At 36.9% G+C, this 27,684-nt stretch overlaps 1 protein-coding gene across 17 annotated transcripts in view; it reads left to right on the top strand.

Moving 5' to 3' along the window:
• The window catches only part of RIMS1 (regulating synaptic membrane exocytosis 1), a 522,383-nt gene that overhangs the window by 83,755 nt on the left and 410,944 nt on the right, over window positions 1-27,684 (top strand). The window lies entirely within an intron of this gene.

Raw genomic sequence — 27,684 nt, 5'->3', positions numbered from 1 at the left:
GTCTCAAAACAAAAACAAAAACAAGAACAGAAGTGGATTGTCCATCTAGTTTCATTTTTATTATTGAATTCTTAAGTGTAGATGCTAATGATTAGTTAAATGACCAACAGAAAGAGTCTCATTCACATTTGAAACTCAGAGTTGACTGATTTGATTTCTTCTCTACTCCCTGCTTTGCCCTTCATTTGGTCATTGAAATGCTTATATTTTGTATATTACATAGAGTAACATATCATTTAAAATTATTTATGTTTTAGGATATGAAATGTGGTAAATTTCAGGAGGCTTAATAGGTGTTATAGGTTTTACCCCAATAAGTATACTTGAATATCATCTTCTACATTTAATCAGTATTTTCCAAGGAATAAAAATAGTTTTGAATTAGCAATAGTAAAAATGATTGATAATTACATTTTAAAAAGTACAAACTTGGAAGAAGTACTTTAAATGATGTTGTCATTTTTCTTTTTCCTATAGATATTCTGACTGTATGTAAAGCCATTTTTGTATGATGAAACTTTTTGGATAATTCATAGAGAACTTACATCCCCAGTTTTCATCTTATATTCTAGGAATTAGAAAACATTTTATTTATTTTAGAATTCAAATTCTTTGAGGAATTAACATTGATTTTAAAATCTCTTTATATTCCACATATCGAGGTTTCATTTTAATTGGTCTCACCTATTCCAAAGTTCATTTTAAATTAGACATTATTAGATATGAACTAGCATTTGCCATCCTCCAAAACAAGACGTTAAATAATTTTTCTCTTACTTTGTTTTCACTTTCACAGTTATAGAAATCTGTTGTCACTTTAATTGCACCTAGTGGAAACTTCTCTGTGGCTCTTTGAGTTTCGAGGCCGAGAAGAAGCAACTATAGATTCTTTGGATCCTGCTTTTTGACAATCTCTTTGCTCATTCAATTCTTTTCTGTTTAAAATAATGAACTTCTCTGTCGGTGACTTGAAGAATTTAAAGTTTGCTTTCATTCCGTATGATAGCTGATTCTCTGTAGAGAGTAATGTTTGTGAATGGAACTCTCCATAGCCACATAAATCCCTTTTTAGGTTAACATGGAAAGGACAAAAATAAATTGGGAGGGGGTAATTGAAGACAGGCTTTAGCTTATAGATCAATATTTTTAAATTTATAATTTATGATTTTCAGTGGGTCTGAAAATCAATAGAGGCTAGTGACCAGACCTCTTTTAATATTTTTTTAAAAATAAAAGATAATAGAAAATATGAGTGCCTCCCAGGTTAGTATTTTAGGACAGAACTTAGATTTCTCTATATGGTAACTGTGTCAAAATATAAAATTTAATAAACAATGCAGTTACGAAGATTGCATTAATGGGTTTTAATTAGAAGAATGGCATAATCAGATTTGCTTTATCAGTAGATGTATGTCTATAGATAATAAGTATTATTTGCTTTAGGAGAAGTAGGGAAAATGGACTATGAATGTGAAGTGGGCAAAACTAGAGACAAGTAAATCAATTAACAAACTATTGCAATAGGCCAGGGAGAGATAATAAGGTCTTAACTTAGAGGAAGGAGTAATAGAAGTTATGAGAAGGAGACATTTCACGAGCTAAGTGAGAAGTAAAATGGGCAATGCTTGATTGCCAATTGCATATGGGTTGTAAGGAAAGAGTTTAGGGGGATTACCATATTAATGGCTTGGGTGACTAAGAGCCACTACCAAGAAGTTGAATTAAAGCTGTAAACCAAATCTAGGCATAGATGGTGTATTAGCCTGTTTTCATGCTGCTGATAAAGACATACCTGAGACTGGGCATTTTACAAAATAAAGAGGTTTATTGGACTTACAGTTCCACATGGCTGGGGAGGTCTCACAATCATGCTGGAAAGTGAAAGGCACATCTCACATGGCAGCAGACAAGAGAAGAGCTTGTGCAGGGAACCCCCCGCTTATATTATCATCAGATCTCATGAAACGTATTCACTATCATGAGAACAGCGTGGGAAAGACCTGCCCCCATGATTCAGTTACCTCCCACTGGGTCCCTCCTCCAGTACATGGGAATTCAAGATGAGATTTGGGTTGGGAACACACCCAAACCATATCAGATGGACAGTGGTGAGTTCAGATTTTCATATAGTGATTTTGTAATACTTGTAAGTTATCCAAGCATATATATCTAATAAGAGGTTGGCTCCGTTAACCTTTAGCCCTCAGTTAACTGGGGAAATAGATGGCATCACCAAAGGATACATAGAAAAACAAATAAGAGCGAGCCCTAGATAAAAGCAATGTTTAAGGAATGGGTAAAGTATGAGGGTCCCCCAACTCAGCCAAGAAGTAATAGTTAAAGAACCAGAAGCCAAAGTAGTAGAGGGATTCAAGGGGAATGCCCAACAGTGTTAAATGCAGCAGAAAATCAAGAAATAAGGGATGAAAAGTGTGCTTTGGTTTTGGTCATATAGAGGCCATTGGTGGCATTTACCATTGCATTTTCAATATATAAGTGGGTGGAAATGCTGTATTTCTGTAGGCTTGAGGAGGAAATGAGAAGTCGGGAAAAGGAGAGGGTAAATGTACATGACTTTCTCTGAAAGCTTAACTGAGTAGGGAAAAAGAAAAAGAGTGGTTGGTAGAGAGACAGGAAGCAGGGTGATAGCACTCATATCACTCGGTATATTCTTTTTTTTTTTTGAGACAGAGTCTTGCTCTGTCACCCAGGCTGGATTACAGTGGCATGATCTCGGCTCACTGCAAGCTCTGCCTCCTGGGTTCAGGCCATTCTCCTGCCTCAGCCTCCCGAGTAGCTGGGACTACAGGCGCCTGCAGCCACGCCCGGCTAATTTTTTGTATTTTTAGTAGAAATGGGGTTTCACCGTGTTAGCCAGGATGGTCTCGATCTCCTGACCTCGTGATCTGCCCACCTCGGCCTCCCAAAGTGCTGGGATTACAGGCGTGAGCCACCGCGCCCGGCCTCACTTGGTATGTTCTATTATGCAAGTCTAGATTGATGGATACACTTGTCAATATACTTTATATTTTTGATAACTATGTATATAAACTATCCAAGTGTTCCTTTTAAGTTATTGTTAAAATGTCAGTCATATTTTAAGCATGTCGCCTGAGTTGTCATCACTTAATCAAAGTAATAAATATATCAAGATATTACTGGAGTTCAACAAATTGAGTCATATGCCTGCTATTCCTTGGGTATAAGATAGAAAAATGAGATAGAATCTTTGTCTTAAGAGTTTCTTCTCAAGTTGGAGGAGGAGAGGATAGTTAGATAATCAAATAAATTATAATACTGAATAATAAATACAATACTAAAATGTGTTTAAAAAGAGAAAATGATTTCTTCTGTTTGGGCTTGATGTAGTCAGGGAAGGATTTACAGAGCTGCAACAGTAATACAGATTTTTTGTTTGTTTTTTGAGACGGAGTCTAGCTCTGCCACCCAGGCTGGAGTGCAGTGGCGTAATCTCGGCTCACTGCAACCTCTGCCTCCCGGGTTAAAGCGATTCTTCTGCCTCCCAGGTAGCTGGGATTACAGACATGCGCCACCACACCCAGCTACTTTTTGTATTTTTAGCAGAGACGGGTTTCACCATGTTGGTCAGGCTGGTCTTGAACTCCTGACTTCATGATCTGCCCACCTTGGCCTCCCAAAGTGCTGTGATTACAGGTGTGAGCCACAGTGCCTGGCCAGTAATATGGATTTTAAAGACTGAATAGTTTAGTAGGTATGCAAATTTAGGTACCATCTTCCAGAAGCAGAAAACAATTACCCTGAGACCCAGAACATCAGGTTGTGCTGGGGTGACTTAAACCATATACTGACTACTGGAATCTGTGTGCATTGAATTTTTCTTTTATTTGGTCTTGAGGTCTCTCTCCAGAGTGGCTATAAACTCTAGCCCCGTATCAATGGGGTTCCAGGGGTGTGGTCATGGATGTTTACAGTGTACCTTTCATGGAATAGTTCATCTTTGTGAATGGCCTAATGCCAAAGTGACTGACCTGTGACCAAATGCCCCTTTCAAAGGAAACTTGTTCATGATGGCAGATACCCCTGTGGCTCTTAACTGACCTGTGTCCAGTTTATTCCTACCAAGATGTCAGGAGAGTTGTCTAGGAGAACCCTGGCTAGGAGGAGAGTTAGATTCAGGTGTGTCAGTCAAGTGAGACACTGAGGAGGCAACACAATAAAACACATGAAATAACAGAATCAATGTGTCACTGACAGATCCTAGCGAGAAGGGGCCAGCATGCCTCCAAGGGCCAACAGGAAGCTGGGAGCTGTCTTAGAAATACACGTGCAACTAGCTAGTGAAGAGCAAGAGAGAGAGAGTGAGGGACTCATAGACCAGAGCCTTTACTGGTGTCCAGGCTCTTACCCACGCAGGTTTTCCTCATGGAGTTCTAATTGGTCAGTGTAGAGCAAGGGGGCACTAGCTCAGTGGAGTCATGCTGCACTGAGAGGTAGTCCCTGTGGCATATCTGGGGAGGTGTTGGGGGTCAGTGGGCAAACCACATAGCTTGCAACTAGCTGTTCCATGGGAAGTTGTTTCACCAGGAGGCAGTTGTATGAGGTAGATCTGGATGGATCACCTTAAGGAACAGGGAGGAGGCAGAGAACTGGCAGCTGTGCCAATGGTGGCTAAGCTCTGCTTCTGGTATGAGAATGTTCAATTTATATTTAAAATGAATGCCAAGGTAACATAAAATTATAGGAATTCACTGAAGTGTGCGTGTATGTGTGTATGTGGTTTCGTGGGTGGGTGGGAATTTGTGTGTGTGGGTGCGTATGGGTGTAAGTGTGTTAAAGAGAGAGAAAGATCGGAGGCAGGAAGTGCTGCATCAGAAGAATAGGACAGTTATCTAATTTGGAGAAAATAAGCAACTCGTACCTTGGCTTTGGTTTTACTTTTAATACTGCATTTTATTTTGAAATTTGATTTAAAATAATGGGGTTTTTGTGTTTTTCAGAGTTATCATGGATTTAAAATGTCCGAGAAACACTTGACGACTCTTCAGTCTCAGGCACATATATTAGGGGGACTAGGTAGGAGAGGCAGGAGGTAGAGAAGATTTGAGAAAATTTCACATGTGGTATAATTAGAGTATAGTGATTCATTAGATGTGATAAGAAAGCAAAGGAGGCAAGATAACTCATTTTAGCTCAAGAGATTAAATGGATATGACAAAATCAAGAAGAGAGCTAATTTAGGCACTAAGGCAGGTTTACACACAGCATTAGATTCGGGTATTAGTAGCCAAGGAAATCTCCAATTGCAACACTCAAAAAACAGTTCGCTATTCTATTTCAAACTCAGGAGAGTCTTAGAAAAGATACACTAATTTGTAAGCAATTACCTTATAACATAAACCATTAAAACAAGTGAAATAGCATTGGGAGGAGGTGTAGAAATAAAAGGAAGGAATATAAACGGGTGATGGGTGCACCAGGTTCTCACAAATCTCCACCTAAAGAACCTACTCATGTAACCAAATACCACCTGTACCCCAAGTTATGGAAAAATAAAATTTTTTTAAAAGCCAGACACCAGTGATATCGAGACGTAAGTGTTATGTTATGTCATTGTTTAGCATAGAGTAGGTGATAAACATCATATGTTATTAAAAATTCTGTCAATATATAAACATTTCATATATGCAAAAAATAAACAGTCTATAGTGGGTATAACCAGTACTTAAATGAGGATTGGAGGACTTAAGAAAATTATGCAATGTCATGCAAAACAAACTTGTCCCGGTTTTTCTGGAACTTTCCATATTTTAGCACTGAAACTCCCATGTCCTGAGAACTTCTGTTAGACCTGGGCAGACTGAATGGTTGGTCACCCTAGAACTAATACAGTTAGAATTTGAAGGTAAAAATCCAGAAAGAGAATATGATATGATAGCCAAGGAAAAACTATCAAATTATGTTTGATAGTTTTTATATTAGGCAAATTATGTTTGATAGTTTTTATATTAGGCAAATTATGTTTGATTTTCTGTGGAAGGTGACATTATCAGGAGTAAATTGAATCATGGTACATGAATCAGTAAATTCTGATTTTTTGTTTTGTTTTTAGTTTTTGCTGGCGATTACCTGTTTTTAAAAAATTGAGATACAACTTACATACCATACAATTCACCTTTTTAAAGAGTACAATTTAGTAGTTTTCAAAAAGCTGTGCAGCCATCATCATTATGTAATTCAGGAATGTTTTTATCACCCTGAAAAAGAAATTTCATACCTTTTAGCTTTCATTACCCCATTCTCCTCAAAATACAGCATCTGAAACCATTACTTTCTATATTTATGAGTGTGCCTATTCTGAACATTTCCTATCAATGGAATCATATTATATGTGTCTGTTTATATCTGGCTTTTTTCATTTAGCATAATGTTTTCTAGACTGAGAGCATATCTCTGTACTTTATCCCTTTTATTGCCCAGTGATTGTATCGACATATCAGGTTTTGTTTATTCATCCATCAGTTAATGGACACTTGGATTATTTCTACTTTTTGACTATATTATTAATAATATTGCTATTAGCATTTAGGTACAAGTTTTTGGGGATATGGATGTTCTCAATTCTCTTGAGTATATACCTAGGAATAAAATTGTTGGGTCCTATGGTAACTGTATGTTTAACTTTTTGAAGACCTGCTAAGCTGTATTTCAAAGTAGCTGCATTATTTTACATTCCTATCAATAAGAGAATTCTAATTTCCCTAAATTCTTGTTAACACTTGTTATTGTCTGTCTTTCATATTATGGACATCCCAGTGGGTATAAAGTAGGGTCTTACTGTGGTTTTCATTTGTGTTTCCCTAGTGAATAATGATATTGATGAACTTTTCATGGGCTTGTTGGCTATTTCTATATCTTCTTTGGAGAAATATCTATCAAAATATTTTCTTCAGTTTTAAGAATAAAATTGTGTTTTCTCTAAAGATGATCTATCTTTCAAAATATGAGTTATTTGTCTTTTTTATTGTTGAGTTATAAGTAATGGATAGAAGATCTTTGTCACATAAATGATTTGCAATATTGTCTCCCATTTAGTGAATAGTCTTTTCATTTTCTTGATAGTACTTTTGAAGCACAAGTTTTTAATTTTGATGAAGTCTAATTGATCTATTTTTTCTTTGGTTATTTGTGGTTTTGGTCTTATATCCAGGAAATCATTCTCATATCAAATGCCATTAAGATTTACCCCTGTGTTTTCTTCTGAGAGTTTTATACTTTTAGATCTTACATTCAGGTCTTTGATTCATTTTGAGATAGTTTTTATATATGATGTGTGTGTTTTTATACGTGTGTTTGTGTGTATACTTTTCCCATAGCAGATTAGGAAATATATATTTTTATGCTTGAAAATATGATTTCTCATTTATAATCACATATCTCATATTACATTTATGTCTTACATCAATTAAAAGATTAAACAAAAGTGTGAATGGGTCTTTGATATTGTGAATAGTTGGATAAAAGCTCTTGTCATTATTTCTCTATGACTTTAAGCTCTGCATACTAGACAGGATCTCCAGACTGCGTGGTCTAATGTTCACAACTCTGTGTCCTACAATAGTGGGTGGCAGAAATGTCAGGGACAGCAGAAAAGAATGGATAATCCACTTGTAGACTGTTACCACCTCAGACACATCCCCGTCATGAATATAATTTCTCTCAATGTCTGGGAAAGACCCAATAAACATTGGAAACTGGCCCACCTTTCTCTGTTTTAGGAGCTCTTGCCCCTTTGCTGCTGCTGAGCCATGTGGTCTTTCCTTCACTGTTAAAACAGCTTTGGCTGAGAAGGTAGCTTTATAAGGAAGAGAAATGAATTTCTTCAACTGGTGGAAGAGTGCGCAGTAGAGGAAACAATTCACTGCTTTTATGCAATGAATTGGCCTATTTATTCTGTCTTCAACAAATATTTAGTTTGTACTGTGTGCATAACGTATTGCCAGGCACTGGATATTATCATGAACAAAGCAGAGTCTTTGTGCTTGTAAATAAAGCTTGGGGTATGGGAGGAGACAATCTAAACAACAAACAAAAATAGATGATAAAACCCTTCACTTTTAACAAAGGCCTAACCTGAATGCAATGAAAGAGAACTACACTGGGAAAACTATTTAGAAAGAATGCTCAAGGAAGGCTCTAAGAGGAGGTGACCTTTAAAAAGAGACTTGAAAGATGAGAAATCAGCCCTATAAAGAGCCCGGAAAAAGGAATTCCAGGCAGAAAGGATGACGGTATGTGAAGTGGTCCTTATGTGGAAAGCAGAGTATCATGTTTAGGGAAGTAAAGAAGGCCAGAGAAAGCAAGTGAGGAGAAACAGGGCAATGGCTGAGACAAGCAAGGGTTCCATCCTAGAGCTCTTGTGGGTCTTTGGATTTTATCTAAGACTTATATTGAGGAACCCTTAAAGCACTTTAAAGAAGGGGGAATAATGATCCAGTGTTGTGTAGCAAATGGGTTGTAAGGAAATAAGAGAACTTTTAGGAGACGGTTGTGGCAGTTGGGGCAAAATATAATGGTGGTCTGGACTCCACTGGTGGCAGCTGAGATGAAGCATGTGGAATTTGGCCACATGCCAAAAGTCATGAAGTTTTGAAAGCAATGAGGGAGAATAGAGAAGAGGAACTTCTGTGCACTAAGGGGAGGAGGCGCTAATCCTATGTGTAATCTCTAACATGCTTAAGAGGGTCACTGTTCTTTGAATGCGGAATGCATATGTACATATTTTCTCATGAAATCCTAAGCATCCTACTATGGATGCAGTTGTATCTTAAATGGTATCTATTGTTGAATACTTTAGAAATCTCACTTGTATTACTTTAGGTATACTTATATAGCACTTAAAATAGAGAAGGCAAAAATTATGAAGAGTAAAATTGAATAAAAATTGAAAGATTGCTAGATTTTTCCACTTAAACTTATTTAAAGATTTTTATTGTGATTTTTTTTTACTCTGATACTCTGTTGGGACAGAAGATTTAATAATTTTCTAGGTGTTTGGATACCTGTAAAGAAACTGATTTTTAAAATATATTTTAGATACAAATATTGCACCTTTTAAAAATATATCTCATTTACTGAGTAAAATTCAGTCAAGAAGAAAAAGAATATGTTATATGCAAAGGATCTTTTAGTCATATATTTTATCATGAATGAGGTTATTTTTCTGAGACAGGCCTTCTCTGTACATTTTTAGCCATGTTTATAACAAAATTGCATTGAGTTTTAATTTCTTGCTTCGTTAAAAGTTGTTTTCACATAAAATAAGAGATGTTTAATGTCACAGGCGATAGTTGTATTACCACCTGCGGTAGGGATCAATATCAATTTTCTATTGATATTAGAAAAAATGTCCAACTAGGAAAAAAAAATGTTTTCGCCTTTTAGAATAAAGTCAGTAGAGCCAATAATTTGAAAATAGAGAATTCTAGGAACACTGACATTTCCAATTCATGGTTATAATTAGGAAATGACAGAATTTTAAAAAATTATGTGGCTTTTATAGTCTTCATTCTTTTTATATGATTTGCTGGCTTATGCAAATCGTTCTATGCCAATTCACAAAGTCTTACAAAGCCCCTTGTTCTGCCGTAGCTATTTTAATTATAATATTGTGTTTTTCGCTTTATGAATGCTCAGAGAAGATGGTGCCCTCTTCAATTTCATGACTATTAAAAGCATTTAGTTCTGGAAGAGTAGAACTTAAGCAGTTCTACTATGTATGTGTGTGTGTGTATGTGTGTGTAACTAAGGTCATGCCATCCCAAGCAGACTTTTGATTGAGTGTATTTAATGGCAGCTTTACATTAAGCCACATGATGTGGCAACAACTGAGATTTGATGATGCTTGTACTTGGCCGGCATATGGAAGACAAAACATGACCTATGTTAGTGGCTTGCCCCAGGGTCACCCAGCAGGACAGGGGAAGATAACTGGATTCTAGACCTGAAAATCCGTGAAATTTTAGACATATGCATGACAGCATTGTGTATTCCATAAAGTACTATATAAATATTGTTCATATATTCTACTCAAGTGGCAGTGAAAAATCTCTACGTTATTCATTTATTTCATTAATTTAACAAATATTTACCATGATCTTACAGTGTACTTGACACAATTTGAGAATACTTTTTTGGTCAATCCTCTCAAAACATAGGCTGTATCTTTATCTCTGTATGTTTCTTATTGAGGGGAATGATGTAAAAATGCATAGAGTCACTTTTTAGAAGGTTATAGTCCATGACACACTACCCCATTATGTATCAAATGCTCCTTACAATGCATGAGTAGGGTAGCCAGGAAACATGTATTTGGAAAATTTTCCTAAGTGATTTTGGTGTATTCTCTTGATTTAAAATCACTGATATGTACCACTAATATGCTCATTAAAAATGAAGACTAGATGGGATGGGTGATAATTTTGTAAGTCAAAATTAATGTGAATATCACTGAATTGGACCTCTCTTTCAAAACTCATATACAGATATTGCAAGGATAAATAAATATTGGCAATATTATTATTAGAAAGTTGCTGTGCCTCAGGGCTCAGCCTGGTTACTCTGTGAATCACTGCTATTTCCTCTGCTCTTCTACAGAGTCATTTGTCCAGGATGAGAACAGTCTGCCTGTGCCAAGAAAATAGTTGGTTGTTGTGAAAAAAACAGGAAGCTTATAGCCGAAGGAGGCAAAATATAATGGTGGTGTGGACTTTACTGGTGGCAACTGAGATCAGTACCCACTGGCTACTGCACTAGTGTTAGAAGGAAGATATTAAATAAAAGAAAAAGATAATGCCTAGGACCTTGGGCAAAGCATGCAGTGAATTAATGTGTATTTAGTGAAAAATGATAATGGTGAATAAATGAATGCACTCATGTATTATACATATAACAAATCTTAAACATTAGTAATGTGGGTAAAAGTTCAGGAGTCAGAATGAAGCAGTCAGGCAAGGGGGACATTGAATATATAGTCTGATTTGAAAAGCATATTTGGCCGATGAGTTGGAGGAATACAAACCTGTGAAAGGCAGCTGAGGCCAGTTTATGAATGTCCTTGAAGTCCAGCTTTGATAAACGGATTTTACTCTGAAGGGAGACACGAAAGTATCTGAACATGGAGCTATCCAGTTGAAAGGAAAATTTCAGGATAATGAATTTGTCAGGAATATGCATGATGGATGAGCATACGGCATTCCTGGAGAAAAAGGGACCAATTAGTAGATGATTAAAATAGATGAGACATGGCTAATAATAGTAAGAATAATGGCAATGACTCCAGAAAAAGTGGATGAGAGAGACATTTGAAAGAAGAAACTGGTACGCCTTAATGACAAGTGGATGTAGTTATGAAAGGGACAAGGAAGAGATAAGACAAAAATTTTCTGAGATTTTGGGACGGGGAATTACCAAAGGAAAGTTAATAAAAAATAAGGATAGAAAAGGCAAGTACTTCTAGGGAATTACATTCCTAAAGTATGCATTTCTTTTCTGATTCCTGAGAGAAATCCACAGAAAAGAAGATTCTGTGGCACAATGGAGAGAATCATTCCATATGGGAACATCAAAAAGAAAAAGAGCACACATCTAAATTTTCAAAACTTCTCACCAGCCTAAGTTCTGCATAAGATTAAAGCAGAAGAGTGTCTAATTTTAGCTTTTTGCTGATTTTCTATCAACTCTGGTAACAATAACTGCAATTATATGCTATTGTGTTTTAGGCACTTTATGTGCATTTAACCCTCATGAAAAGTATTGTTACTGTCTCCATTTTACATATGAAGAAACTGAGGCACATAAAAGAAAATTGTTTGCTCATGTGCATTTACCCACTAATAATCACGTTCATTTACCCACTAACTTCTGGTTATTCATTTTAACTATTCAGGTCAGGATTCATTGGCAGCATTTTTCTTGCTCAATCTTGGGCTAGGCTCTAGTGGGGCTAGAAGACAAGAATACCATAGGATTCTTAATTCAAATAATTCATTCTAGTATGATAGGCATAATATATAATCAGTGAGTAGGTCACACTCTTTGTGGTATTCACCCCACATTAGAAAAAATTCATAGAAAAGATGAAAGTTGACAGAGAATGTACAAAATTGCCATTGGTAATGTTTTCATCTAAGTTTCCTTATTTATAAACCATGAAGGCTCTTCTTTATTTTGCTTGCAGAAAAGGGGGTTTAATCTCTAATCCGGCAATACTTTTAAAGAGCACTAGTCATTTGGCAGTAAGTCGTATGCTGTCTTGGGATATGTTTTCTCTGGTTGCCTTAGTTTTTTTTTTTTTTTAAATCATTCACTTTTTCATTTCTTTTGCCTCGTCTCCCCACCTGCAGTATTCACCTCTTGAAGAAAGAGACTGTATTGCGGGGAAGTCATTGGTGTACTATAATGCATACTACTAAGCTGTGCCACTGGAACTTGATATAAATTGCTTTTTTTTTTTGGTTTGAACTATGATTTGATTTGATTTGAATACTGAATGCCAATTGACAAATGATTTCAAGATGGATTATATTATCTCCCTTATTAATAATGGCAAACCAAGCCATTAAACATTATGGAGTAAAAGATATGGAGGATCAGGGAGGAGAATAAAGGCATCTTTCATTTTATCGCTTTTTTCTAACTGCATTTCTGTGCAATTCCAAGGAGCCATTTCCACCTTCTATTATCCTTTGAAACATTAAAAGTGTTAAAATACTTGGACTGGTTCTTTGCAGTGTTATTTTACTATGAGACCTTGTTATTTAGTGTGATACCTCAGCTGATAGTCTTGGGCCACATTTATGAGAAATGTTCAGGCTTGGAAAACGTGTGACTTTGAGTTCTATTTCAGGGTGTGTGTGACTGTAGGTATTAACACAAAATTTAAAGTTCTTGCCTCTCTACAGTGCATGCTACTTTACACATAAGGGTGCTCAAATATTATGTTGTTTGTTCCAAGTTAAAATGGAACTGAGCTCAGTATTTCCTTCCACATCACACCCCAACAAACCCAAGCACAATCACACTCATGCATCCTTCTTCACCTTCTCTCATCTATTTATGACATTTCCATTCTCACAGTCACGCAGATGGGAAACCCCTGAGTCATCTTCAGCTCCCCACTTCCTTGTGTGCTCCCTAAGTGTAATCAGTCACTATGTCCTGTCAGGTCTAATTCTGAATCTCTGAATCGTCTCACATCTGTTCCTTCTGTCAGTTCTCACTCCCATCCTCATATTTCAGGCTCTCCTTTTTGCATGGAGTTGGATACCCCTTGGACTTTTGTCTTCTATTCCTTTGCTAGTCTAATTCATCCCACCCAGCTTTGCTCAGAGCAGCTGCCCTCTCTGAAGGCCTTTAGGTCCAGTAGCCCATGTATAAATTAAGTCCTGCCTGCACAGTGCCTGATTGTCTTCTCTTCAACAGTAACTTCTCTGGTCTAAATGTTTTACAAAACCACATTATTCCTTATTCATTGAAGATGACCTTCCCTTCTATTTCCACCCTGAGCTTTTGCCACTGCTTGTTTTGGTATCTCACCCACTCCTCCTTTTCCACCAATGATAATCCTGCCTGTGACTCAAGTCTCTGCTCCAAAACAATTTCCTCCAGAACATACTTGACCACCCCCTTCACCAAAATTTTTTCTTCCCTGAGCTTTGGTTATATCTGTCTTACCTAGAGCACACATTATGTTCTACCTCTTATTTGTGTGTTTCTTGGATCTGCTGTAAGTTTATGAGCTCTATTTTAGTTCTCTATTATTTTCCTAATTGTTGTAAAAAAGGGTCAATAGGTTCTTAAGTGGGATTGGATACCAGAATGAAACCACCAAGAGCGTGCTCATGCTCTCACTCTCACACTTGGTCTCTTTCTATTTCTCATTTAAATATTAAGTTTAGAGATTAAGTTATACAGGGAAAGGCCCAGTCAGTATTGTATAATCAGAACAAAAGGGGTTTTTTTATTATTGACATAAACTTGATTTTTTTTTCTTTTCTTTCAACATTGGCATAGGGACTGTGACTTTTTTCTTTTGAGAAAATTTGAGATTGTACAGAAAAATTGAGATTGCCAGCCTAAGTAAATTCTCAGTTAAAAGTAAATAAGTCATCAGATGTGGTTACCAGAAGAGGGATGTTGCAGAATACACAACAAGAGAAATGACTACTTGCCATCTTCTTTGTGTTTTCTTTCCAGACTGTCCTGAATGCTCGGATGTGGAGCACAGGGACTGATTTATGTTTTTTCTGCACAGATTTTATGTCTACTAATTACACAAAACTTGGGGGAAATAAATCGTGGATAAATTTTAAGCACAAATATGAAGAAGCTACTTACATAGCAAACCATCTTGTATATTTAAAAGATGTTCTTTCTTAAATTCCATTTTTATCATTTACTGTCTGATTAAAAAATGTATTTTGGTTTGCTGTTGCCTATCATGTGAAGCCTAAATTCCAATGTCTGGATTTCATGGCATTTCTCTTATCTTTGCTAATTTCTATTATGTGTTTATCATAGGTTTCCACATGCTTTCAGTAACATTCTGTAACTTATGAAATACGTTAATTTTTACTTACTGATTTATTTCTGTATAATCAATTGTAAGTATAGTTGGTTATTTCAATAGCTATAACCAGAATGTATTAGAGACAAGGAAACTGTATTTTTAATTGAACATTGGATTTCTCTAATATGTTTATATCAGCCTGAGAAGAATGCAAAAAGTCTTAAAAAACATCTCTCTATTCTGAAATGCTAAATAATTCTTAGATGAAATAGAAGGAGGCACAGAAAGGGAAATGGGAAGTAAAGGTTGTGGACATGCCTAGAAGGACTCAAAGCTAATGTTAAGAGGTTGATCTTTGACGGAAAAGAAAAAAAAAAAACTGTACTGCTGGAGCTACACTGTGACAAATAGGGCTGTGTCTCTACCTTTTACAGAAGCAGCAAATGCACAATCTTATGAAAACAATGTAGAAACCACAGTGATACTAAAATTTTTTATCTGGCAATTTATATTACAAGCCCTCAACACATTAAACCTTAGTTAATTTTTTTCCCAGAGAAGAAGGCATTATTATATTATACTTTGTGCTTTGAGAAAATTAATGCTCAAACTGGTTACCAGTACTTGATGGAGCTATTACTCAGACGTCTGTTTCCAGGTGCTCTTTTTATTTCATTGCATAGAAACAAGCAGAACACTGTAAACTGAGTCCTGTAAGTTGAGATTGTAAACCTTCATATCTATGTATCCATCTATATATGTATGTATGTATGTACATGTCTATCTATCTATTACGTTTGAATATATGATCATTATTGCCTATCCATCTATCTATAAGCTGATGAGGGTGATGTAAAAGGAAGGTCCAACATCCTCCCCTTCCCTATTCCTTAGCACTCTTACACTCTCCCTCCTTCACACAAACACTTTGTACTCCACCAATACAGATTGTAGTTCACCAGCACACAGCAATGTACATGAGACAGCCCATACTAGCTTGGGAGAGTCAACTGTTAGATATTCAAAAAGTTTGCAATCTAGTTTAAATAGGGCTGTTATTAAAACTGAATTATGACTGGGCATGATGGCTCATGCTTGTAATCCCAACTCTTAGGGAGGCCATGGTAAGAGAATTGCTTGAGCCCAGAAATTTGAGACTAGCCTGGGCAACATAGTGAGACCTCTGTCTCCAAAAAAATTAAAAAATAAAACATTAGCCAGGCATGGTGGTGTGTGCCTGTAGTCCCAGCTACTCGGGAGGCTGTGGTGGGAGGGTCACTTGAGCCCAGGAGTTTGAAGTTATAGTGGGCTATGATTACACCACTGCACTGCAGCCTGAGCGACACCCTGTCTAAAATAAAATAAAATAAAATAAAATAAAATAAAATAGATAAATTATATTAAAATAAAGGTAAATGCTCAACTCACCAACTTCCTAATTATTTTGATACATGTCACTGTCTATGCTCTTGAATTATGCACGTCCATTATATATTATATCTTTATGGTGGAAATACTGCACTACACATCTTTTACCAATTCCATGTTAAAGTGACATCCTATTTAAGGTTTGAAATATGTCTTGGGTGGGAGTTTCACACCATGGAAATTGACAAACCCTATAATTCAGTAATTGGTACTTTCTTTTTTCTTTTCTGTTTTTATTTATTTAGTTTTTGAGAAACAATCGTTAAGCATTTATCAGCACACCACTGCAAACACACTCTGTTGAGTCTCTCCTTCTTGCCGTTGTAAATGTTCTTTCCTCTGCCTGGAGTGCCCCTCGCTATGTCTGAGACATACATGTGTATGTATGGGCACACACACACACACACCAGTAAACTTCTTTTAATCACTTTAACTGGTGTCATTTCTTTCCAAAAGCTGCTTATGCCTCCCAGGCAGGGTTAGTCTCTCTACTTTGTAGTAGTTCTATACTTTGAATATATTTACTTTAACATATGTCATCATTTATTACACTTAGAATTGCTGGATTTAGCAAATAAAAATACCAAGCCCTTATGAAATTTAAGTTTCAGATACAGTTAATATTTTTTTCATGAAAGTATGTCTTATTCAATACTTGGGCATACATATACTGAAAAAATTATTTGTTGTACATCAGAAATTCAAACTTAACTGGATGTCGAGAAACCATAACAATTTTGGGTTTTTTTTTTTTTAATGTTTCACCCTCTTAGTAGAGAGACACTAGGTCTTTTCTCATGGTGTCCATGATGTCTAGCACAAAGAATGGCTCATAATAGGAAGCTTGTTTGTTTGTTTTAATAATATCCATACCATGATTTTTCTTATTCCTCGTCTGACTGAATCATTTCTAAATGTTTCTGGTGGACAAAATCAGGAAAATGGAGATGGTGGAATTACGACAACCAGATAGAAGACTAAGGCAATAGGCCAAATGAGTGATGGCAATGTGTGATCAAGAAACTGATGATGCCTTGTGGTGGGGAGGAGAGCATGGATTATAAATAAGAATCTAGTGCAGAAACAACTTGACATCATGACTGGATATAGACGTTGAATGAGGAGAAAATAGAAATGACTCTGAAGTTCTTATTTGGGCAGTGGAGTTGATGGCACCATTAACTGAGAGAGAAACAAAAGATGTGTAGTTGATAAGACGCAGTAGAAATAATTGAGGGATTCCATTTGGGATATTCTAAATTGGATGTCTTGTGACCAGGCATGATATGAAAAATATTTATCCACCAGTTCAGTGTGGGCATTGCCAATTAGAATGAATATCAATCAGTTGGAATGGGCAATAGCCCAAGGGTGCTGCTGTATGAGAGTGCTTTTGACTCAGTAAAAATGTCCAATAGGGAATCATAACTAAGGGTCTGAAACTCTGGGCAGAATTTGTGTCTGAAAGTTTTGGGGCTCCTGACTTGAGGTAACACTGATGCTCAGGGTGTAGATGGTAGCGTTTACAGAGTATTTGGAGAAGAGGATAAATGATGGAGCCATAGAGAATATTTATATCTACAGGACGTACAGAAGAAGTAAAAATAGTCAAAGAGAAAAATGCAGAGTGGTTAGATTTTGTATATGGTAGAGGTGATGGATTATCTTGCTTTCATGTCAAGCTCCTCCACATTTTTTTGGTAGAGCAATTGTTATGTTTAAATGATACTGTATAAACCTAGGGGCTTCTGTAAAATGTCATCTTAGTTCCAGGCTGCTATTAAAAAATGCTTTTGACTAGGTAGCTTTAAAAGCAGACATTGATTTCTCATAGTTCTGGAGGCTGAAAATCTGAGATCAGAGTGCCAGAATTGATCAAGTTCTGTTGAGGACCCTCTTCTTGGTTTACAGATGGTTATCTTCATATGGTGTCCTCACAGGCAGAGAGCAGAGATAGAAGACTCAAACTCCCTTGTGTCTCCTCTTGTACAGGGCACTAATCCCATTTATGAGGGCTCTGCCTCATGACTTAACTCTCAAAGGTCCCACTTCCCAATACCATCCCATTGGGGATTAGACTACAACATATGAATTTTGGGACAGTACAAACATTCAGTTCACAACAAATACCAGACACCACAGATACCTAGGGGCTTGACCTTTTGTGCTTTAATAAGACTACACTTGGCTGGACCTAGTGGTTGATGAGAGATACACAATATCATTATCACTCCAGAAGGGTCGGCTACAATAGAAAAGAAAGACATGTAGACTGGGAGGAAGGTGGACTTATTAGTCAAGGGTTTGAGATTGATTGGCTGAGTAGCCTTTCTGGTCTCATTTTGTGAAAAGAGAAGAAAGGGCTGGGAATAGAGAGCTGCCTGTGGTGTGTCATTGATTGTGTCCTTAGAGGGCTTTTGCTGTTGTCATATTTCTCAAACTTGATAATAGGAGCAATTTTGCGTTGATGAGAAAGCATTTGCATTTGAACAGTGAGTGTTGTTCTAGTTCTGGTACTCAAGGAGTTTCTAAGGAAAGTAAGGCTGCCAAAGTCCATATGGTCTGGAAAAGAACACCGTGCTCAAATATGTGTGGGTCAGCAGACTGCTGGGGTTTTTTTTTTTTCTTCCAATTCTGAAAGGATGCTTAATCATTTGTCCCATTATTGCAAATGTCACAATAATAATTATAAATGGTTCTTTGCTTCCTATAGCAGCAAATCTAAATTCTTTCAGTTGACATCAAGATTCATGCTAGCCTGCTTTCAGTAACCAATTTTTCATATCTAATTGCCCCAAAATTATACCACCAGCTTTACTGAGTCTGAATCCTGATTGCCACATGGGCTTATCTTGTTGTTTCCTATTGCCATTTCCTCGTCTATCTTACTCTTTTCATTCAAAATTTCATCCAGTTTCTGCTTTGCCTATCCAAGTTCTTTGGGGTCCATGAGAACTAAATTCAAAATCCGAAATTCTTTACTTAGGAATTAAAAAAAAAAAGCCTGTGTATACTCATTGAGCTAGTAATCCCATTTCTGGGAATATTTCAGGCAGAAATCAGATGTCAGTATGTAATAATATATATACAAAAAGTGTTTACTGTGATAAATTGGAAAAACATGAATGTCTACCCATAGGAAAATGGCTGAATAAATTATGGTATTGCCCTGCTGTGAGATTCTTGTTATTCTTTGGAGCTCCTGAAAAGAATTGAGCATCTTCAACTAAACAATGGGTGAATCTAGAGAGTTGTTGGAATAATTAATTAAACTGTACAATTGTGACTGGCCCATAGCAAACTGTAATACAGAGTAACCATTATTACAACTATTGGTAACTTTTTTTTTTATTAGAAAACATAGGAACAGGATATTTTTATGTGAATAAAGTAATTTGTATGTTACCATCTACATGTGGGGGCCATTTGTTAATACAACAGCATCATATATACATGCCTAAGTGGGACTGATTCAGATTATTAAACAATTATTAAACAACTTGTAAGGAAAAGGCACAGCTTAATAAAAGGTACCCTAGCTCTGAGCAGCTGAATTGCCAACATCAGTTTGTAGCTAGCTCTTTAAAAATCCAACACCAAAGACTATTGCATAAACAATGGAAGAACTATGGAAGTATATGCATACCATTGTCAGTAGTGGTGCATTATACACATGGGAAGGGAAAGGAGGAGATCATTCTACTAGAACACTGCTCTTGCCTGGATTGCTGCAATAAGCATATATTACTTTCTAATTAAACTGACTCAAATTAAAAATAATGCTTCTTTAGTACAGTGACTAGCACATAACAGGTGCTCAATATTTGCTAACTGTTATTTTCATTATAGGCAGTCATTATTACTGCCTCAAGTTCCATAAACTCCAGAAATCTTCACTAACAACATCTCCCCTATCCTTTGGAATGAAACACCGATATGTGCAGCTTATTTACAAAGCACTTAATTTCATGGGTGAAGCTTCACTCACCAGGGGGTAGCCTGCATTGAAGTTTTGTTTTGCTCTAAGGGCATAATTTTATTTAAGATGAATTCACATTTTATACTTAATTTGTCTCAAAGCATGAGAAAAATTACAATTACGATTAATTACAAACAAAATATTGGCAAACAGTTGCAATCAATTTATTCCAAATGGATAAGAATGTAGGTGCTACAGGCTCTTGATTACATTTGGTGGTAATCATTGATCGATTCATTAATTCAGTAGATATATGTTGAGCATCTGCTACATACCAAGTACCATGCTAGGAACCAGGGATAGAAGAGTGAGTTAGAAAGATAAGGCCCTTCCTATCATGGAATAGGAGCTATTCCACTGTCAGACTCGAAATAAGACCCACAGTCTTTGCTGTGTCCTGCATGACCTGGCCTGAGCCTGCTCCTCCAACCCCACCTCAGGCCACACTAACCCTCACTCAAAGTGTTCCAGGGACACATTGCCTCTGATCTCAGAGCATGCTGTCCATCGTGTCAGGGACACCCACGTCCCAGCTTTTCCCAGACTGTGTCTCCTCACTTTTCAGCCCCCAGTTCTCTCATGGAAGCCATCTCTGATTTCTGTATTAAAGTAGGCCCCTCTGCTATTCTCTACCATTGCCCCTATTCATTTCATTCCTACCTCCTATCACAGCCTCTATTTATTTTATGTATTTATTTATATATTTACAAATATATATTTACCCAGTTTTATTTGAATGTCACCCAGAATGACATAAACTCCACAAACTCCAGAAATGTTCCATAAGCTCCAGAAATCTTCACTAACAACATCTCCCCTATCCTTTGGAAAGAAACACTGATACGTGCAGCTTATTTACAATACACTTAATTGCACGGTGAGGCTTCACTCACTACAGTTACAGGCATTGAAGTTTTGTTTTGCTCCAAGGGCATAATTTTATTGAAGATAAAGTCACATTTTATACTTAATTTGTTTCATTAAACAAATTGAATTAAACATAATTAAATAAATACATTTAATGAAGCCTTGTGAGACTATGGTCAGCTATTATTAATAGGTGATATTATTTGAGAATGCCACTATCAGACTTGAAATAAAACCTGCAGTCTCTATGTGCCCTGCCTGACCTGGCCTGAGCCTGCTCCTCCAGCCTGCGGAGGCCCGGAGGGGCCTAATTTAATAAAGAAATCAGAGATGGCTTCCATGAGAGACCTGGGGGCTGAAAAGTGAGGAGAAGCAGTCTGGGAAAAGCTGGGATGTGGGTGTCCCTGACAGGATGGGCAGTAAGCTCCGAGATCAGAAGGAACGTGTCCCTGGAACACTCTGAGCGACGGTTAGTGTGGCCTGGGGTGAGGCTGGAGGAGCAGGCTTAGGCCAGGTCATGCAGGGCATGGTAGAGACTGTGGGTTTCATTTCAAGTTTGATAGTGGTATTCTCAGATAATATCATCTATTGATAATAGCAGACCAGTCTTTTAAGGCTTCATAAAATATATTTTAAAACAATTAAGATAACAGAATGCTGTCACATCTAAGAAGGCATATCTAACGATGCTCTAAAATATGTTTATGTACATTAGATTTTGGTCTCAAACTATATTTGAGGAAACAAAGTGAATACAGAAAGATCAGTGGTTTTTTTATAAGGTCAAAATTACCAGCCTCAGCTATATTCTATTTTATCTAGGACTTGCTTCACTAAGCCATACTGAGAGGAATATAGTAACCACTTTATTTTTATAAATGCCTTCCTTTAAATTGCAGACTTTATTTTTGAAATTGCCTCTGGACTATATGAATCACTTGTCTTTTTAATTAAAAAAAAAAAAAACTTTAGTTTTTTAACAGCATTTTATGTCGATTTCCCCAGAACATCTGAACATGTCTTTTAAAAATGCCTAATTCTATACTGTTTACTTTATCATTTACTTGGCCATATTCTTTTTTAGTAGCACATCCTAAAACCCAGATTCTTTCCGTATTTTTAGGTCATACAAATGACTGTGTTCAACAAATATTCCCCAAATTGAGTGTAGTTTATTTAGTATTCATTTAGTCATTGAACACAAGCACATGCTGTGTGCAAATCACTAGGTTAAATATTATGAAAGATATCAGACCGGATTCCTGCCTTCAAGGATATGCGATTTCATAGCAGAGTTTCAGTCTAGTGATCAAATGAAATGCAGAGTCTTTTATATGTTACATTAACAAGAGAGAAATAAAGTACTGTAGTTTAGAGACTTCATATATCTAGTGGGAGGTACAAATGTATTGTTACGGGAACTTACTTATTTAAAAAATTGCTTGTATGTTAACCCTTAAAATTATATAAAATAGGCCGGGCCCAGTGGCTCACGCCTGCGATCCCAACACTTTGGGAGGCCGAGGCGGGTGGATCACCTGAGATCAGGAGTTTGAGACCAGCCTGGCCAACATGGTGAAATGCTGTCTCTAATAAAAATACAAAAAATTAGCCAGGCGTGGTGGCATGTGCCTGTAATCCCAGCTACTCGGGAGGCTGAGGCAGGAGAATCGCTTTAACGGGGAGGCAAAGGTTGCAGTGAGCTGAGATCACGCCACTGCACTTCAGCCTCGGCAACAAGAGTGAAACTCTGTCTCAAAAAAGAAAAAAAAATAGGGAAGAAATTATATGAAATAGAGAAGTCAGGATTTTACAGCTAAAAGAGGTTGAAAGGATCATCTAATCCAGCTCCCTTGCATGACATGTAATGCCACTGAGGTTCAGAGACGTCAGATTAGAGTATCCTGCCCAGTGGTACACAGGGAGTTTGGGTGGGGTTTTCCTAACTGTCAGAGGTACTTGCCTCCACTGCAGTGGAGTCATTGGTGCCAGTTTGCACCAGGAACGTTATGCATGACAGCCAAGGCCTATCCGGAGAATACAGTTTAATCTTTTTTCCTTTTTCTTTCTTTGCTTGCTTGCTTGCTTGCTTTCTTGCTTGCTTTCTTTCTTTCTTTCTTTCTTTCTTTCTTCTTTCTTTCTTCCTTTCCTTTCCTTTCCTTTCCTTCCTTCCTTCCTTCCTTCCTTCCTTCCTTCCTTCCTTTCTTCCTTTCTTCCTTCCTTTCTTTTTCTTCTTCTTCTCCTCCTCCTCTTCCTCCCCTCCTCCTCCTCCTCCTCTTCTTCTTCTTCTTCTTCTTCCTCTTCCTCTTCCTCTTCTTTTTTCTTTTTATTTTTTTTGAGGCTCAGTTTTACTCTGTTGCCCAGTAGGGAGTGCAGTAGCGTGATCACAGCTCATGGCTCACTGCAGCCTCAACCTCCTGGGCTCAGGTGATCCTCCCATCTCAGTGTCCCAGGTAGTTGGGACTACAGGTGCACACCACCACACCTGGCTAAGTTTTTGTATCTTTTGTAGAGATGGGGTTTCGCCATGTTTCCTAGATTTATCTGGAACTCCTAGGCTCCAGTGGTCCACAGGTCTTGGCCTTCCAAAGTGCAGGGATTACAGGTGTGAGCCACCATGTCTAGCCTTTGTCTTTTTTAATTTTCAAATAATCACATTTCACTTTCAGAGGACTGCTAATTGGAATTTAAATGAGCAAGTGCACTTTAATCAGGTTTTTTTAATCTAAACACACAGAAGATTGTTAAGGAGAAATTGGATTTAATAAAATCAGTTGAGATGTTGATTAGTTATAGGTAAAGCTGCTTCTTGATGTTCAGGTGGTTATAACACCAGAATGATCTGTTAAGAGAGGTTTTTAAGACTCACTCCCCATCATTTTAAAAGAAAGAAAAGAAGACTGTTTTGCCTACAGGTCCCAGACAGTAACTGGCCACAAAGTTTCTCAAGGCCCCTCTGTTCTGTGACTTTATTTAAATTTTCTTTTGTTTTGTTTTCAACACTATGTAGGGAAAGCTTCAGGTGGAATCTATGCTCATTTCTGTTTGTTCTCATGCCCAAAATTCATGACATGCAAAGCAGAAACATAAACAGGAACATTGCTATTTTGGTGTGATTGGCATTTTGACTTGGCATATTTTTGGTGTGATTGGCATCTTAAATTGGCCTATTTTTTAAATGGGAAGACTTCCTTGGTAGAAATTAATCATGGAGTGAAAGGTCTCTGTTTCTTCTTTCTGTCTTTGGTACATAAGGACAAAACAACCAGAAACCTGAGGACAAAGCAGCAACAAACCAGGTGAACATGTGCACTCACAGCATACAGACAGTGACAGCTCTGTGTGAGTTTCAAGTTGAACCCACATCAACCATTTTTATTCTTTTCTAGGTTTACAATTATTTTCAAATTGCAAAGTTTATAGAGTTTGGTGTATAGAGGATTCTATCAAGATTTCACATAGTGGTAGGGAGATATTTCCTTACTATTTTAAAAACGAGTTCTTTCAGAAATTATGGCTCAGATATGCACACAATATATTTTTATTTCTATTAAATGGTCACAGATTGAAGATTTTTTATACTATTGTTGGTTAAATGAACAATGTTTAAGCAATTTTCATAGTCAATATTCTCACTGTGATTTTTTGAAATGCTTTATTTTCTAAAAATATATCTTTGTGTGACTACAATTCAAGAGCATTGTACTCTTAAGTCAGTGAGAGTGGAGAATGATCAGTGATGGTTATAGTTTGTTTGATCAAGACAGCTCGTGGGAGATGGTAATGGGAATTCCCCTAGCTACTTTTGTTTATTTTTATCTCCCTTGTCATTTTCAATATGGAGGATTTATGTGGGGAATTTAGTGTTATTACTTTAAAATTGATCTTCAAAAAGATAAAGCAAAAATCATTTGGGGTTTGGCAAAACATTTTATTAGAAAAGAAGAGAAAATATTTCCAGCAAATACATGTGGTAGAAACCCTCTTGGCTTCTTTACCTTACCATATGTTGATAGGCCAGCTGTTGTTCAAATAATGGCATGAAACTACTAGATAATTGTCATTGGAAGGATAAATGTGCCAATAGAAAGTACCTGCCCTCAAGAAGCATAAAACATAAGACACAGCATGGTATTGGTATAAGGCATTTTAAGGGCACTCTTTAGACAAGTCATTTTGACAATATAATGGGGACATTTTGTCATGTCTTAAATATAGTTTTTTAATTGCCCAAGGAGTCTCAATCTATTCCTAAGCCTCATCCGAATGGTATTTTTCTACTTAGCTGCCTCAGGATGCTTCACCTTGTCATCATAACTACCCAAAAGCATGTGTCAATCTCACTAGCTATTCTTTTGAATAAAGGAAAATAAACTGAAGTGGCAGTACAGTTTTGCTAGTGGAATGAAGATTGTATTTTATACATATTAAAAAGATGTGTTATAATTTCTCCCTTAAATTATGTTTGTTGCCTTGCATGCTTCTTTCTCTAAAGCTGAACCATGATACTAAGTGCCTGGGGAAGGGAAGGGCGGGTATACTGCCCAGAACACAAAGGCCGTTGTTCTGCTTTTGCATCTCAAAGCCAACTCTTTTGTTCTAGTCTTCAGCAAAGAAATTATTTTGAAATATTGCCTTTGTTAGAAAGAAATAGATGTTCTGAATTATGTGAGATCTATTAACATATCAAGAAGTAAGCTAGGATCACAGAATTCTTCATAGTGTAGATCTAACACTCTTTCTGTCATGAAGGGTGAGCCATGTTTCTCTAGGAAGAAGACATGTGATGTAGGGTAGGTCCATTGAGCCACTCCTCAGGAATTATTTATAAAAAACAGAGAGAAGTTGAAGCAGAACTTTAAAAGCTGAGCTTATGTCTGAAATGCACTGTTCAAAACTAAAAGGAAATTAATTTAGAAATGACTGTTTCCAAATTGAATTTCCAAACGTTAAGCTAGTTCCTCAACCATTTCTGCCTCAGACTATATTTTCTTTGTACTCTTGAGGATAAGTACATTGTAAATCACTATCCCCTTTTACAGTGATGCAGTATGAGCTGAGGCAAGCTGTTCTGTCTCTGGTTTTTGATTATTTTAATCTGTAATACGACGTGTGTGTGTGTGTGTGTGTATGTTTGTGTCTGGGTCTGTCTGCTTGTTTGTGTTTGTTTCTGTGTGTGTTTACTGGACGTGTTCTAGATGATCTTTTTTGTATTAATTTTCTTGGGCTGCCATAACAAAAGCTCATAGACTCAGTGGCTTAAACAATATAAATATACTTTCTCACAGTTCTGGAGGCTGGAAGTCCAACATCAGTTTCTTCTGGGTTTTCTGGTAAGAGCTCTGTTACTGGCTTATAAATGGCTGCCATCTTATGTCCTCACATGACCTTCCCTTGGTGCCTTACTGCATGCAGAAGAAGAGAGCTTGAGCTCTCTGGTATCTATCTATTCACATATGTTTTTTTAGACAGAGTCTTGCTTTTTCGCTCAGGCTGGAGTGCAGTGGCATGATCTTGGCACACTGCACCCTCTGCCTTCCCAGTTCAAACGATTCTCCTTCCTCAGCCTCCAGAGTAACTGGGAGTACAGGTGAGTGCCACCATGCCTGGCTAATTTTTGTTATTTTAATAGAGACGGAATTTCATCATGTTAGCCAGGCTGGTCTCAAACTCCTGACCTCAGTGATCCGCCCACCTCCCAAAGTGTTGAGATTACAGGCGTGAGCCACCACTCCCAGACATCTATTCTTTTAAGGACACCAATCCTATCAGACCAAGGCATCATTTAACCTTAATTTAACCATCTCTTCCTTAGAGGCGCCATCTCCCAAGTATAGCCACACAAGAGGTTCGGACTTCAACATACAAAATTTGGAGAGCCTCAAACATTTCGTCTATAACACCTTCAAACCTAAAATTTTGTATTCAACATATACCATGACGTTAAGTCAATCCCATTTTTATATAATCAAATTGGCTATAAATAGCATCTATGTGTACGTTCAACACCTTATTAAAACCTTGCCTCCCTACTAATGCTAAGTGCTTGTGTTTTATACCTTTACACTCTATACATTCACTATTATGTTTTTAAAATTTATAACTAGCAGAATCAAACTTAACAATGGCTAAAGGAAAGAGAATTTAATGGAGGGATTCGGGGGTACATCAAGACCTAAAGCTCTCTTTCCTAATTTGTACTTTATTCCTTTCTCTTTGAACGGATATTTTCTCTGCACTATTTATAAAGATGGCAGAAAATGACAAGCTCATCCATGAGCCTACATTACCTTCCAGTCATAGTGCCTGTGATCACTTCACTGATGTCTATTGTCTTTGTACAGAGGGACTGTGAAGGTACACACCAGGGGTTCTGCCTGACACAACCTCTGCATAGATAGAGGTGACAAAAACAAGGCAACACAACCTTGGAGATCCATCATGCGGCTGGAGGAGCATTTCTTGGGGAAAAAAAAAGGAGTCTTACTGCAAAGATACTTTGTACTCTGCCCATTAAAATTGCACTGGATTTGATTAATGATACAAGTTTCAAATTAATAATGAAATTAATTCGTAGATTTTATAATTGATAGGTAATAACTAATCAGATGTAGTAACTGCTCTGTAATCATAAAGTGTGCATATGGAATGACAGATCAATTTTCATCAGTGTGGTCTTACTGAAATTTTAAATTTTGATAAATCACTTTTTCCTTAAAGCAATAAAAACATTTTGTCTGAAACATTTCTTAATGACTACTCTGCACAGAATGTATAATATGAAGTAAATTAATTACTTTTGAAGAAAGGCAAAGTTCACTTTCATGTAATTTTAGAATAGAGATAAAATAAACTTTTTCAT

This window comes from Nomascus leucogenys, chromosome 3 (assembly GCF_006542625.1).
Source record: "Nomascus leucogenys isolate Asia chromosome 3, Asia_NLE_v1, whole genome shotgun sequence".
In the NCBI taxonomy this organism is placed as follows: domain Eukaryota; kingdom Metazoa; phylum Chordata; class Mammalia; order Primates; family Hylobatidae; genus Nomascus; species Nomascus leucogenys.
This window is presented reverse-complemented; position numbering and strand designations above follow the sequence as displayed.